The sequence below is a fragment of the Engystomops pustulosus genome, chromosome 3 (genome assembly GCF_040894005.1).
Source record: "Engystomops pustulosus chromosome 3, aEngPut4.maternal, whole genome shotgun sequence".
Taxonomy (NCBI): domain Eukaryota; kingdom Metazoa; phylum Chordata; class Amphibia; order Anura; family Leptodactylidae; genus Engystomops; species Engystomops pustulosus.
Window position 1 is genome coordinate 170,270,591 of NC_092413.1, and position 12,631 is coordinate 170,283,221.

Genomic DNA, 12,631 nt, shown 5'->3' on the forward strand with positions numbered 1-12,631 from the left:
TAGGACTTTCACTCTGCACTCCAAATAACACCTCTACTTTATTCTTTGGTTCGGTACGATCGCGGTGATACCAAATTTATAGAGGTTTTATTGCGTTTTAATACATTTTCAAAAATTAAACAACTGTGTACGAAAAAGAAAAAAAAAAAGTTGCCATCTTCTGATGCTAATAACTTTTTCATACTTTGGTGCACGGAGATGCTACCATGTTGAGGTCTGTGCAACATATTGATCACTTTTTATAAAAATTTTTATGTCATGTAAATAGATGTGAAAGTCGTGTTTCGGACATTTGGGCGCCATTTCCCGTCTCAGAGGTCACCACCGGCAATCCCCCCCCCCCCCCAATCTGAAGAAACATGGAAGCGCCATCGTGTTAAGTACCGGCGGCGTTGAGAAGGTTAACACCCGCGATCGCTGCAAACACCGACCACGGGTAGTAACCATGGGGAAGGGAAGAAGTATGTCAGGAACTGTAAGCAGCTGTTAAAGTAGCTGGCCATTGCAGACCTAAAAAAGCAACGGACATAGTATCACACAGGAAAGTGGATGGGTTTGATTACTGGAGACTTAGACCAGTGATTACTGACGGACCAGGACAGAGTGAGAGGAGTCCAGAAAGAGTGCCCGCTGAAGAGAGAGAAGGGCGATAAGGGACATTGCAAAGTTTTTGATGTGGAGAGAATTTGAGAGAAAAAGAGATTTTATGTAGTTTACTCCCTGGAAAAAGGGAAAAAAATATTACGCTTAGGATCCGGACCAGCACCCGCTTAGACTCCACCCCCTTAACCCATATCAGCTGAGGGGTGGATTCAGGGAGTCAGGAGAGATTTGTTATTGTGGTGCCCCCCAGTTTCTACCCAGACCATGTCAATAGTCACACCCCTGGTTAGAGAAGATGTCACGCCCTACTAACCTTCAGTGGCGGCCATCTTAGAACAATTTATTTTCTCTGAAGTTAATTGCCTATGACTCCACTCTGTGCAGCCATAAAGGCTGAGGATAATAGTTGTAAAAAACAACTGGTTTATGTTGTAGTTTAGCAGCTGAGCACCCTTTGCACTCATGGAAGTGCTACAGCTGGCGTAAGGTAAAAAGGCAAACATCTATACTCAAGGTATAGTTCTGGGGTCTAAACACAACTATGAACCCATATGAAAGGCTATAGATTTCCTCACCTCTGCAGGGACCCCCTTTAGGCATGGCACACTGATTAAAGAGCTTATAGATGCTCTCTTACTTCTGCGAGAGTTGGCGATAATAAAAGTAAAAGCACTCCACAAGCTGAGGGCAAGTATGAGGCTGACAGGTTGGTGAAGGCAGCTGCACAGATGGAACCCAGAGACTGTCCGGTAGTCTCCACGGTGAGTTCTGAGCTAAAAAGTTTGATCCACAGGTGTTCCAGTCCCTGGTGGCCCGAGTGTCATCGGAAGAGAAGGAAGTGTGGAGGAAAGCTGGAGCCCAGGTGCCGATGGGATGCTGGGAGATAGGGTGTGCCTGCCCAGAGCCCTGCACCCAACAGTAAGTCAAGTAGCCCACGGACACACACATTCAAAATTGCCATGCTAGTGCTCATAAACAGCCAGTGCTTTGCCCCGGGCATTACTAACCCTGTCACTAGACTAGTGAAAGCCTGTATAGTCTGTGCCCGCCACAACCCGGGTAAGGTGGTAAAGACCCCATAGAAGGTGACGGCCAAGCCGCTGTATCTCAACTCTTCAGATAGAGAGCTGGCCACATATGTTTTCGATTACTGCCAGATTATAAGCTGCCCTTCCCCAGAGTGGCAGTGTAACCTGTATAAAGATTCCCCCTCAAGGCCTCAATACATTTGCATCACAGATGGATACTGGGGGGAGAGTTGTGATTACTAGGTGGCTGTGAGATGAAACACTGGAGAAGACTGGGGAGACCGCCCCCAAGGGAATGGTGGGACAAGCGTAAGGATCAGAAGGAGAAGGGATACTTTGCCTGGAGGCAGCTTTGATCCCCATGTTTATATAGATTCTATAGGTCTCCCTGGGGTAGGGGGGTGCCTGACAAGTTTAAATCCAGAGACCAGATGAAATCAGGATTTGAATCGCTCATACCCATCGTTACAGTCAACAAAAATGTGGACTGGATAAACTACATATACTATAATCAGCAGAGATTTGTCAACTTCACCCGCAATGCTCTTCAGGGATTGGCAGACCATTTGGGACCTACCTCCATTATGACATTTCAGAATAGATTATTGGCCCTAGACATGTTGCTGACAGAAAAGGGTGGGGTCTGCAAGATGATAGGGGAAACCTGTTGCACCTACATTCCTGACAATACTGGCCCTGATGGAAAGGTTACCCATGCTATAAAACAGCTGACCAGTTTATCCGAGGAACTGAAGAGGAACTCAGGGCTTGCTGACCCATGGAATCAGTAGTTTGGATGGCTTAATGGGTGGAAACATTGGTTGGTACAGTTGGGCATCATTATTCTGGTGGTTTTGGTGGTGCTCACATTAACTGGGATATGCATAGTGCCTTGCCTCAAGAAACTGGTCAGTTAAACCATAGACCAGACTACCAAGGTACTGTACCCTATGATTACCCCAGAGTACCCGGAGTTAGGCAAGCCAAAAAACCCCTACTCAAGCTATTTAAATTTACACAATGAAGACATACCCCTGAGGTCAAGTACACAGGAGACACACAAGGCAGTCCTCCTAGAATTGGGAAAGGTAGAGTAGAGATCTGAATTCCATGTGTGAAAGTCCACTAAATGGGAGCACAGACAACAGGGGTATGTTGTCATCCACCCACACAATTTGCGGACAGATCACGATCCCCGCAGATGTCTATGGCTAGGGGGTCATTGCAAGGTGAGTGCACTGTGTCTCATGGCAGCTGCATTGCAAAATATAAGATGGATTTGCAGCCTGCCCGCTCCTCCCCAATGGAGAGGTAAGGGGTGAAGAGCACTCACTCCTCCTCTTTTCTTCTCCTGGCTTCCTTCAGTGAGCTGAAATCTCCAAGTATAAGTACACCGCTGTAACAGTAAGCTGTTCTTTAAAGGGAATTTAGCCAGGGTCAGCTCCAGGTTTCAATAGGACCCTGGGCGACATAGCTTCAGTAGGACACTTTGCAGTGAACTCACCTGGCGGGATTAAAAATTCAGAAATTAAAACAGTCTCTTGTTCCCTAAAATATTCCCTTGTTTATCATACCAAACAGCCCCCTCATGATTATTTTATATAAAGCCCCCCTCACTCCACGGATTCTCTATGTACAGCCTTATTTGGGCCCACGCAGCAGCTCTGGGACCTTGCACTCACCCAGATATGCCCAGTGCTGGGGCCAGCCCTGGGATCCATAGCAGTAAAATATCCTGTTTTGATTAAAGGTGACGACAACGGATGGCTGGAATAGAGGAGCAGTGGTTCTTAGCTGAGCATGTTACTTCTTGAGTATCTTGTGGTTGGCTCCTGTTGGATATGATAATGAAGGGTCTAAGGCCTGTACGAAGATATTTCGACTCAACGACAAACACAGCCAAGGTGCCATCACACTCAGCATCCCAGACATTCAGGGCCGGTTCTAGACAAAGTGGGGCCCTGGGCAAAACTAAAAGTGGGGCCCCAAAATAAAACTTTTATGACCAGTCACAGTCAGCAAGAGGCTCCGTTAGTATGGTAAAACAAACTGTAATATGGGAGAATTTTATAGGAGATAGATGAATGATAGGGAGATTGATGGGCAGCACGGTGGCTCCGTGATTAGCACTACAGCCTTGCAGCGCTGGTCAACATCTGCAAAGATTTTGTATGTTCTCTCTGTGTCTGCGTGGGTTTCCTCCGGGTCCTCCGGTTTCCGCCCACACTCCAAAAAATTACTGGTAGGTTGATTAGACCGTGAGGCCCATTGGGGAGAGGGACCGATATTTTCTGAAAGCAGACACTTGCCCCATTTTAAAAATTGCATCAAAGATTTTATAAACATAGGCGCCTTCATGCAATTTTGATTCAAATTGAAACATTTTAATAAAAATACTTAAAATTTGACTTTGATGGCAAAAAATTTGATCCAAACATGGACATTTGTAGAGTTCACAAATGTGCCCTATTGTAATGTTCACATGAATAAATCCACATAATATCACTAAAACTGTAATAACTAGATATCTTCTTTTCAGCTAGACATTTTTAGACAGTCACAACCTGCAAAATATATCAATAAAACAGAATAAAAAGTAAAGGTGCCATAAACCTATAGAATTTTGAAAGCAGACAACCAGGCGATGCATTTGGCAATTAACATTCAAAATTTCCTCTAAAATATGTACAAATCCAGATACTTATATAAAGAAAATCTACTTTCCTAAAACAGTAAGATGAGAGGAGATGATACAGACCCCACATGTGTATATCCACCAAAATATGCAGCAAAGGGAACTGCAGAAAATTCACACAGATGTATCATTGTCTGTTCCTTACACAATAGTAACCCAAATAAATAACTATATATCCATAAACCTCTCTAATGAGATAATAAAAGTCACTCTTAGATGTGCGCCATTGTATTATCACAATAACAGAACCCTCCGTCCTTCATAAGAATGAAAGTGAGAACGTCATAACATCGGTGGAAATAATGGAGGATGATGGGAAATAAAAACTTTATTCCAGGACATGTGAGTGTTTTTGGTGTTACATATAACTTTATGGACATGTTCTGGTCGCGGTGTAGTCACATTAAGCGAAGAGGATTGAATGTTCATCGTATCAGTCAATTTTCCCAACAAAAAATAACTATCACAAAATAAAAGGGAATAAGAGAGAAAGGGCCACATTTATCACTTTTGTGCGCCTAAGAGTAGTAGTTGCGCCTAAATTCTGGCGCTCTGTTTTCCAGAATTATCACAAGCTACAACCATCTGTGATAAGGTAATTTCCTGCCTCTTATTAATCACTTTACTTTATAACAGTTTAGGCGCAATTTTGGCGCAGTTAAGGTGCAATGTTAGATTCAGGCACTTACATGTGATCCTGCTACAAGCTCCTCTCTGCTTCTCCCACAGCCCAGAATGAAGATAACACTCACAGCAGCACCCAGGTGTGTGACACCCAGCACCCAGTGACCTCCTCAGCAGGGGCTTCTCCTGGAGGGGATCCCCCAGTGTTGGTCTCCTGCTGCACCCCTGTAATTCTGCACAGTATCCCCCTCAGACACACTGGTGATACTGTGCAGAATTACATGGGGGACACTTGTCTGTACTATGTGCAACATTCTGTAACGTTCTCTTCTCTCTTGCTTTGAGCTGAGGATTCTGCAGAATGTTTTGTAAATAGAAGGTGATGAACTGTAAATAGAGTCTGCAGCTCCTGTCTGCAGAGTATCTCATGTCTGTATTATATGTTCTAGTGTCTGCAGAGTATCTAATGACTGTATGATCTGTTCTAGTGTCTGCAGTGTCTGGATGAGCTTTGCTGCTAGAAATGAGCTGTTCTGCAAAGGGGCTCAGTGCTTTCTTCTCAGATAACGCCACCTTCGGGCTGGAGTGTTTTTGCGCCCGTTTTTGCGCCTAAATGAAAAGTCGCAAGTGATGAATATCATTAGGCGCATCAAAACATCTGGATTGGTAAGATAGATGAGGGAAAGCTGGTTATTTTTGCTGCGCAGCTAGTTTGGCATTTAGTCGCAAAAATGGCACAAAAACGGTGCGCCTGAATGAAATGGCGCAAAAACAACAGAAAAAAACAATTGATAAATGTGGCCCAAAGTGTGTTCTTAGATTTGCATAGAGAAGGGTTAAAAACATGAATATTAGTTGATATTATCCCTTCTCAAAATGTAGTACTAGTAACATATAATGTGAATATTTCCATTATCTGTGAGGAGCAGCAGCTCCTGTGTGCAGCAAATGCTCCCGAAGCCTGATGGCTAAGAATCTGAAGAGGGGGACACACTTCAGGGGGCTGTATCTCTGGTTCTGTGACTCATAGAACCTCACTTCTTTTTTCCTATGAAAGAAGAGAGTCTCCTCTTTTATATGAATAATTTGTGTTTCTAAAATGTAGGAAAACGGAGATATTTATATATAAAAATGGCACCTGATATTCTCACTTTAAACCTGAATATCTCTGGATCCAGAGCACCTAGAAACAAAATTCAAGATTCATTTGAAAGAAGAGATTCTCCCCTTTCTCCCCGGGGGCCCTGGGCAATTGCCACCTTTGCCTACCCATAGCGCCGGCCCTGCAGACATTGGTGCGGGTCTCAGGACACAGACTCTCAATTGTCCAAATGTTTAACTTGTCAAAAGCTTCTTTTTAAATGATTATGACATCTAAACCTCCTAGCCAAGGTTCACTGAACAAATACATTAATATCTGAATGTAACACTGGCATAAAACTGACACTTTGCACCTGTCGTCATTCAGACTCTGACCTGCTGGATAATATAACTATACGGTAGATATTTTCCTTCAGGGCTCCAGGTCTCTTTGGGAAAAACAATCAGGTAAAGGTTTAAACAAATGTCAAAAATCAGTCAGTTAAATGAAACAAAATCCGACTAAAATGAAATTCTGCTTTGCTGCAAAGTGCCAGGCGTCAAGCTGTCAAGACTGATACCGTGCGGCTGAGCAGAATTCTTGTAGGTTCGACACTATGTGTTTAGCGATGTCAGATGTAGTTTCTTAGTAAAACTCATGTTTATCCTTCCAAGGAATTCATTACAGTTTGCTAGAAAAATGTGGAGGAAATAATTAGTAGTGTCAACAGTTATAAAGGTTTTTGCAAGATGGAATTTACTGAGTGAGATTGCGGATACAACCAGTAGAGTGCCAGGTCGTAGCACACATTGGGAAGTAATGCTGGTACAGGTCTATATGGAACATTATCACTTAATACAAATGTGAGGACTTAACAAAAGATGACATATGCTCGCTCTGACAGCACATATTGCAGGTTAGAAAATAAAATCTGTCACAAATTCCTAGGTTGTAACCTGAATCAGTTTATATCTATATTTAAAGAGGACCTGTCAGCCCCCAAAAATGCCCCCACCAAATATGTCCCCCCTAATACTCTTCCCAACCCCTTTCTATTTATGCCATTTTTATTAAAATTTAGGTTGGCAAAGGTGGTTTTTACCAAATAAGAGGTCGGATCCTCGTATTTTGTCCCCTGGCAGTCGGCTATATTCATGAGGGGGCCGCCGACACAACCCCTCCACGCCCCTGTCACCTGGGACCTGAAAGAATAGCCGCCCGCAGCGCATATATATTGCGCAATCTCATGCTTTTTCATAGCGCTGGACGAATATATATAACAATCGGATCCCCATTCCTAAAGGACTGATTCTTTTAATTCAATCACTGATTTATTATTTTTTTCTTTCATACTCTATGAAATCTGCCTCCTATCTGCAGACCACCCCTTTGTTGTGCAAAGCACTTTCCCTGTATATACACTGGGCTGTGTGTGCAGGATCTTATTCCATTCATTAGAACCAATAGGGAGCCTGAGCTCTGTCTTTATTTGTGCATTGAACCTCCCACATATAGACATTTCTACTACATTTAAAGTTTCAAACACAACTAGCTCTGCTACATGCCATTCCTGGGGTGATAAAGAGAGACTTCCTCCTTGTAATTGGATGACTAAAATTATTTTAGTTGGGATCAGTCACATACTTGTGAAATTACACAAGGTCCTGGAGTTTTTTCTACATACAACAATAATGAGGACAATTATTCTCCTTCACCCAGCAGGCTACAGATCATCTCCTAGTAACCCTTCCAACAAGATACATCCACCCTCCTCTCCAGAGTATGGTTACTGGATCCTATGGAAACCCATCCAAACTAAGGCAGAGAGATCAGCAAGGAGGACAAGGTAAAAACCCTGATAGCAGGCAAAGGGCTGCAGATGAGAGTAAATTAGCGAATTGCTTATCATAGCTTAGGGCAGAGTTAGGAAAAAGTTTGTATACTTTAATGCTGTTCTTTCAGTGTTAATACTTGTTCCTGTGACAGCGCAAAATTTTGAAAATCCAATTGTCACAGGGAAAATAACCCTTCTCGGGGACTGCCTGTACATCATCACTGCGGGGTTTGAAGATTGTAAATCAAGAGCTGCCAGTTACCAATGATGCTTAGTTTTTTATTCAGAGCTTAATATAGTTTTATTGTTATGTGGCTCATTCTACATTCTACATTCTACTTTAATATACAAGTGCATTTAAGGGCCAGTTCACATCATCAGTTATTTTTATTGTGGAAAAAAAAGCAGGTGAAGCAACTACCATGAGGTAACGTATAATGGAACGACTTTGACATGTTGTGTGTGTTCTTCTACCCTTGGTTTGGCTCACAAGAACTGAAGACTTAATGGAGATGTGAACAGGGTCCTAGAAATGTCCAGGGTTCCTATTGCTAATACATATTAATATTCCTGGCAGAGGAAGCAGTGCTGAACAATGTAATTGCAGTAGCTAAATCCAGATAGGAACAATCAATTGGACACACAGAAATTGGGAAACAAATTGTGGTTCTGCAGAAATGAATTCCTTCATATGTTTCTATTTGTGGACTCTTCTATCAGGATATTCCCTGGACTCCGCTCTGGAATTAGATTAGCATGGGAGAATACATCCTGTTGGTTACCTAAGAGTCTGTTTCTACATTAGTAGCCTGGGTCTCTGCCAGTACTGCTTTGTCACTGTGTTGCCGTTGATAATTAAGTTGACAGTCCATTTTTTCACTTGGGTTTAAAATATCATTTTTCCGACTTGATGCCACTACATTTGCCCTGCCTGCCAGGTCGGTGAATATGCGAAGGCTGGATGGGTTTGTTAGTAGAAACTGCTGCTCACTGTGCATGAAATGATGTGAGGATGACAGGGACTGCTAACAGGCTTGATACACCCTTATCGAGGGATTCTAGCGAGCGGAAGGGAGGAAACATGAGAGAGGACAGTCAGCTGTGATGCTTAATACAGTCCAGAGATCATCATGAATTATTTTAGTTGGTATCGGCTATTCTAGTTAGTAGCAGAAAATGATTTTGGACGAATCATCATCAATGTCTAGATCAGATCATATGAAGAAGGAACACAATAGTAATAATAGTTATTTATATAGCGCCATCATATTCCGTAACGCTTTCAACTTATACGGAACATATACAAATATAATATTACATTACAGAGTACAAACAGTCATAAGGAGGACCCTGCTCCACTCTAATATAATGATAAACATTAAAGGGGTACTCAGGAGGTGGAAAAACATGGCTGCAGTCTTCCAAAAACAGCACCTCACCTGACCATGGGTAGTGTGTGGTATTGCAACTAAGCTCCATTCATTTCTATACAGCTGAGCTGCAGTACTGGCAGTAACCATGGTCAGGTGAGGCGCTGTTTTTGGAAGACTGCAGCCATGTTTTTCCACCACCTGAGAACCCCTTTAAGGTTGAGTGAATCCATTGAAATCTAAAACTCCAGTCCTTGGACCCAGATGGATTTAGATCATGTAGTTGAGGGTGCAGTCACACGTTGCAGTTAAAACTGAATCACAATTAGCTTTGAGGTGGTTTTAGATGCAGTTTAGATCAATTTCACAGGTGAAAGACATGAACTGAACGGGTGAATATGATTTTGAAGGTGAAAGCTGTTCCACAGATGTCATTCACCTGTTGATTTGATGTCTTTCACTTGTTAAAATAAGTAATATCACCTAAAACCACCCCAAAACTTATTGCAATGCAGTTTTAATTGCAACGCATGACCGCAGCCTCAAGATAGGAGAGGTCAACATCAACCTGAGTAGATCTTCATGCGTAATAAGACTTGTTGCGCTCACCCCAAATGACAGACGTAATTTGTTTTTTCACTTCACACTTTCACAAGGAAAAGGAATGGGAAGAAGGTACAGATAGTATCAGGGGTGGATTTCAGATTAAATGAAAGAGGTTAAAACAAGGAGATCTCTTTAAGGTCGACCAGGGTCACCAGGCGGACAAGTGGCACTCCGTGGTTTTCCACAATCTTGGGATGACAGTGGGTGCTGCTATGCGCATAAAACCCTGTAAAGATTGTTTGCTCTATGGACAGTAAGAACGTAGCAGGGGTATTGAGTATGGACTGTCCAGTGAGATCTTGGATGAGTTCTAGCCTCTTATTTGGGACAGTTTTATATTTGAGTAGAATAGGCATTATCTGGTGCCAGCAACCTAACATTTGATTTCTTTTAATTGTTAGGGACACTGCCACCGGGCAGGTTAGTCCCCAATTAATGATCCAGATACACAATAAAGACTTACTTACATTAATTTGTTTAGTTTCTGGAAAACGCATCAATGTTTCCTAATATAGGAATGTTTGCTTTCTATGTGAGGACCTCTGTTTGACAGTGGTTTAAGGTAGATCGACATTGTTTATAAGTTTTTTTAATATATACTTTTGGATTATAACCACCACATTTTCTAAACGCCAGTCCTGCAACACACACTGTCATTAATGGCGGATCCTCATCAGTCCGTTTCGTGTGGCCTCCTGGGGGGCCATGGACATTCAAACTGCTAAGCGAGAGAATCTGCCTGCCGCTGCTCCATCAGAACACAGATGGCTGCAGAGCAGGAGAAGGTAGACAGGACTTACAGAAGCTGCTCCAGGAGCTCTCACATCACACAACTGGTTTAGGAGTCGGTAAATCAGTCTCCTCCACTCTGCCTTTTACTGAAAGTGGAGAGGGCAACAAAAAACTCCATTTAGGCAAAGCTTTTTTCACAAATGGAGTAGAACAAAATAGTAATATAAGTGCTTTGTACCTTTTATGTATCATTTATGAGCTTTTTATTAATATACAGTCACATTTCTATCACAAAACAAAAACTTAAATATATAGTACAATTATTAAATTACATTCATTGAGTCTTTCAATAGTCTGCAAAATATTCTGCAGCAGTAACATGAAGTAAATCCCAGTACTTTTGGCATTCTTGCTCCCAATACCTAGTTCATGAAATTTCTGACGTCTCAAAATCAGGAAATCTCAGTACTACATCATGTGTACATACACCACAGAGGTGAAACTACAGTTTGCATGATTTACACCGAATATTGATGACCAATACAAGGGTCGTATAACAGCAAGCAAAAGTAAAAAAGAAAAGTAATACGGCTCACCCTGATCTTTAGCAAGTCCTCACGCATGGGTGACAATCCATAAGGAAATCCTCAATCCTGCAGCGTGCTGTGTGCGTGGCTTGCCAGGACTGCAGGTAAAAGTAATCCAAAGTAACAAAGGGTCGCGGCACTTCTTAAAAACCAATGTATTCTTTATTTCTTCATTTTAAAATTGCAGAGGACATGGCAGAGGTTTTGCCTACGCGTTTCGAGCGTTAGGTGCTCTTAGTCATGGCATACATTTTGTATAACACAGTAACAATTTAAAACAAGCAGCAGCCAATCCCTGTATCGAGGGTGTGTGCTGTTGAAACGGTGATTTGCCAGAAGGGAAAACGCCCAACATAGCTCATCTCCGTATACAACAGACTGATTCTAATATCAAACAACATCACACATATATGGTAACGAAATAAAGATATAAATTTCTTCATATACGCAAGCAACAAAGTCAAATCCTGAACTGTTCATCTAAATTCATATGTATATATCAAAAGGAAAAAAAAAAAGGGCCAAGCCCGCCATCATTTGTCCATAGTCAGTTCAATTTGAATGGGGACCTACATCTCACGTCCAACGAAATAGGAAAATTTGCGATTCTGCTGTCATTTGTCCATGATATGATAAGTCTGAATAGGGACCTACAACTCACATCCAACGAAATGAGAAAATCTACAATTCCGCTGTCATTTGTCCATGATATATTAAGTCTGAATAGGGTCCTACATCTCACATCCAACGAAATAGGAAAATTTATCTTTCTTGGATCAGTGTACTTGTACTTGTACTGTTGAATTTGAATAGCTTAAGAACTGTAACTGAATCAGAAAGGTATATACACACAGTTACAGTTAAAAGCTCAAATAGTACTTTTTACCCAATTAATACCAGGGTACCTGCAATGGATCAGTTCCAACAGGTGGTAGAGAGGGAATTGATGAATTTACACAAAAATGGTTCCTCTCTCCAGGGCGATAACCTTAACCCCAGACTTAGAAAAGCTCTGTCTGAATTGTGAATTTTCTCATTTCGTTTGATGTGAGTTGTAGGTCCCCATTCAGATTGAACTGACTATGGACAAATGATGGCGGGCTTGGCCCTTTTTTTTTCTTTTCTTTTGATATATACATATGAATTTAGATGAACAGTTCAGGATTTGACTTTGTTGCTTGCGTATATGAAGAAATTTATATCTTTATTTCGTTACCATATATGTGTGATGTTGTTTGATATTAGAATCAGTCTGTTGTATACGGAGATGAGCTATGTTGGGGCGTTTTCCCTTCTGGCGAATTACCGTTTCAACATCACACACCCTCGATACAGGGATTGGCTGCTGCTTGTTTTAAATTGTTAATGTGTTATACAAAATTTATGCCATGACTAAGAGCACCTAACGCTCGAAACGCGTAGGCAAAACCTCTGCCATGTCCTCTGCAATTTTAAAATGAAGAAATAAAGA